This window comes from Mercenaria mercenaria, chromosome 12 (assembly GCF_021730395.1).
Source record: "Mercenaria mercenaria strain notata chromosome 12, MADL_Memer_1, whole genome shotgun sequence".
Classification (NCBI taxonomy): Eukaryota; Metazoa; Mollusca; class Bivalvia; order Venerida; family Veneridae; genus Mercenaria; species Mercenaria mercenaria.
In genome coordinates this window covers 77010661-77014982 of record NC_069372.1, presented here as the reverse complement: position 1 = coordinate 77014982, position 4322 = coordinate 77010661, and positions in this window count along the sequence as shown.

The following is a 4322-nucleotide window of genomic DNA, read 5'->3' as shown; positions in this document are numbered from 1 at the left end:
TTTTAAATTCTGTTATTTGCTTGTCAAGTAATGTGCAAGCATTATGCATTGTTATTTCATCAGTTATCATGAATTAGACTCGTCCTCGCGTTTCGGCGGGAATCACGTTATCATTGGGGATTAGTATGTAGATTCATAATATATCAAGGAGAGAGAAAACAAATAAAGTAGAGATGATATGAGAACTCTGTAGGGTAGACTGCTACCCCCATCAGGGAAAAATCAATTACTCAGCTTCCAGGAACTTTCTCTTCGTTCGTGTAGTTTTGAGCTGACGATCCCTTGCATGTTTCCTGTTACAAGCTCGATTAAAAGTTAATTAATAGTCACATCTGCCCTGTAGGTAGATTGACTTTTAAAATCAGACGAACGATGAACTTGGTGTTGTCGCAGAAGGTTATATATAGAACCACAGGCGCTTGAAGCTCTAACAATAAATATAAACATACATATATACCATATCCCACCCACCTAATATACTCTTCAAGAGATCTAACCTTCATATACTTTTTATTGATTGAGCTTCAAACAACTTATTCTGAATTCGAGTCACACTGTAACACTGTTTTATGAGAAAATTTGTTAATAAACTATAAACAGTTATATATGCGCCAATGTGTCGGCTGCATTTTTCTGTGCTCGCAATATTTTCATGTGTATATACTTCATGAAAAATTCTGGAATTTGGCAAGATCGTACATAAAGGAATTGTGAATAGATTGGTGTACTTTTTGTGAAGAATTTTACCACGGTTTGCATGAAATTTGAAGTTTTAAAATCATTTTAGTGTCATATTTCGGATTTTAAAATCAAGAAACATGCCTGTCAGCTGGTGAACACTTAGCAGAGTATGAAGGGATTATACAGTACAATAGATGCGATCTTTCCTTTATACGCCAATCAACCAATATTGAAAAGCCAGATCAGCTACTATTATCACAATTAAAACTTTAAGGTCTATTGAACTTTGAAAAATCAGGTACCTCGATAGTTTCTCTCCGTTCCACCATATAGTATATTTCTCGATTCAAAATACGTTATTTTACGGTAAGAACATACCGTTACGCAAAAAACGATAAAATTAAAGTGGAACTTTGTTATTGTGCGTCACTGAAACGTCATGACGTCACTTCTGCCTACGGACGTTAATTTCCAGCGCTTTGTGTACATACTCTTCTATACATTGAAAGTATTTCTAATTGTTTAATTTACAGAGGATATTTGTTTGTTTTGAGTGAATATGGAATATATCTCACTGAGAAGTGAGAAAATTTCAAATATTTTCACGAGCGCGTAGCGCGAGTGAAAATGTGAAAATTTTCTCACTTCGAGGTGAGATATATTCCATATTCACGAAAAACAAACAAATTTTCTTTTTATTTTATGCTCAATTATGTTGAGAAATGCATTTTGCAATTATTTTAATCTCAGCGCGGGAAACAGACGCGCGTACACAGACATGACGTCAGACGTGCTGTGACGTTATAAAGACGCATGCAACATAAAGTTCCATTTTGTTTTATATTTTGCTGCATAACGGTTTGAAATTCTCTTTAAGTAAAATAATTTGAATCGAGAAATATATTATAAAGAACAAAAAGCGACTATAATTTTCATCCTGTTTTAAGCAAATAATTTAAAATTCATACACAATGTATGAAGGGGCGGAGCTCATATCTCTCACAGTGTGAAAATATAGATTTCATATTTCCACAGTGTGAGCAATGAGATATAGAGGATATTTGTTTGTTTGCAGTGAGATATCGAAATATATCATCACCGATAAGGGAGACAATTGAATATTTTCACGAAGGCGGAGCCTGAGTGAAAATATCAGAATTGTCTCCCTTATCGGTGATGATATATTTCGATATCTCACTGCAAACAAACAAATTTTCTTTTTATTTTATGCTAGTTTGTGAAGATCAACGAATTTTCTGTTTATTACGTGCATAAATGTTCATATAAATCCAATATTTCATGACGAAATTCGGATTTATTTAAGCTACCGTGTTACATATGATACATCCGCTAAATTACCATGGACACTTAGGCACATTAATATCGAATATTGGTGATTAGGTTCATTAAATCAACACGACGCCATTTTGTTTTTAAAAACAAAAACTGCATTTAAATATTTTGTGTAAAAATACACAGTCCGCGGCTAACAGAGACATTGACAAATGCCGGTAGTTAAGTAGAAGCATATTTAAAACTTTTCGGGTCAATCCGTCAGTTCGTTGAATAACCGGAAGCTTGCTTTGTTTACCAAAACACACGCTGAAGGTCAGATTAAAAAACAACACGAGAAATCTAAAGAACTGAGGAATATGCGTAAGTCCTTGGAAAGTCAAGCTGCAGAATTAAATATCATAATGGATTCAATAGAAATAGCTAGGAAATATTGATCTAGGAGCTGCATAGCATAACAAAATGAATGGAAGTTGGAACACAACTGGCTGGGCTTGGAGTGGGAAAGTACTTCGTCTTCGTAAGGTTGAGTTGATGTCTTGTGATAATTAACTAAGACAACAACCAACTAAATGTGCTGTCGCCAGTAAAATCTACCACACGATAGTGAACCAATGGAAAAAAGTAGAGGAAACACATATATCTGTAGTGGCAAGGCCTAGCAACCAAGCTGACAAAGGTAACATTATTTCTTTTGCAAATTTGATTATATAGCTAGCCTGTTCTAAATAGGATTGTCTAGCAGTTCATGACATGTGTATGGCTTGAGTATTATAAGTATAATCCAGTAATATTAAAGGCAGCAAAGGAAGGTAATTAAAGAATATATTTCAAGGGAGATAATTTATCTGGAAAAAAAAGAAGTTCGGCACAGTGAGTGATATCGATTTATATCTCACTGCTATTTTCCAGTATTTCACCAATAAGCATAAAATAAATGAAAATATTTAACTGATAGAATACAGTATTTCATTAGTTAGCATAAAATAAATTATATTATTTGTAAAATACAGTATGCAAGAAAAATAATCTGTCACAATAAAAAGCTTATATGCAAGAAAAAAATATCAGTCATGTGTTAACGAGTCGGATAGAAATATCCGTCCCGAGGCAAGCCTCGTTACCACCCAATGCGCAGATGCCCTCGGGACGGATATTTCATATATTATTAATCACTGAACTTTTATAGATGTCCTTTTCAAATGTACACAAGCGGACAAGATGTAACTGGTATCTGAAAAAGTATGTCTCCAGTAGGTCTACTTAAGGGTGTATGCATATAAAGCATTAGAGAGTAGTGAGATTTCGACCTATTTCTTGAAATATAGCTGTAATGAATTCTTACCACTTATTACAAACATTATAATGCACATATGGAGGTAAGACATGTAGCGAGGGAGTTTATGAATGGGAGAATAAGACCAATCGTCTTAAATCCAATACTCTCTAAAACTACAGCCCTGTAGGCCTAACATGTGCGTCTCGGCCGGCATCTAAATAAATAAATGAAAACACACTTCAGGAAAGACTGCATTTCGCTTACGAAACGTTTCACACACTCGAGTGTACAGAATGCCACCCTTAAGTCACCTGATAGAATTCTTTGACAGTCCCCTCGAGCTACTTCTTCTATCTGTTGTTTTCGACACAAATGACAACGAACACTAACATCACATTGAACATCATTTTGGAGTAACACACAGGTCATAGGAACGATTCTTTCATATCTAGGTGAAAGTGTGCGCTGATTGAACAACAATAAGAACAAAATAATTAGAAACAACAATAATTATAATTGTCGATTTTCATTATTCAAATATTTTCAGGAAACTGATGTAGTGGAAATATAGGTCGTCCTTGGTGTTGGACCTATACATTGTATTCCTGTGTATATGAACGTTCAGACCAATCAGAAACAATTTTATATAACATTTCATTCATAATATTCTTTTTTATGGGACGAGTAGCGCTTTTCTAAACCACAGTGATGGATTTGGCATCACTGGTAAAATCTTACTGTGCATATGTTTATATTCAATCAATGAATATGAGTATAATTTAACATGCCGAGACACGCTCATTCGAAAGCATTGCATTCGCAGGTACTAAAACATTGTACCGACATGTACCGTTCAAAAATATTGTTGGTATATATTAGTACAACTACTGACATTAGTTTCGGTTAATATGTGGTTTTGTTGACCTCGAATTTATTTACTTTATTCTGAGGGATCCCACGTGCCCCTTCATGCATTATCTAAGAATAACCACAGACCTTCAAGTAAGTCAGCTGGTTGGCTTCGTCAAATGAAACAGCTGATCGAACAAAACCACTTGGGCCCGGTGGC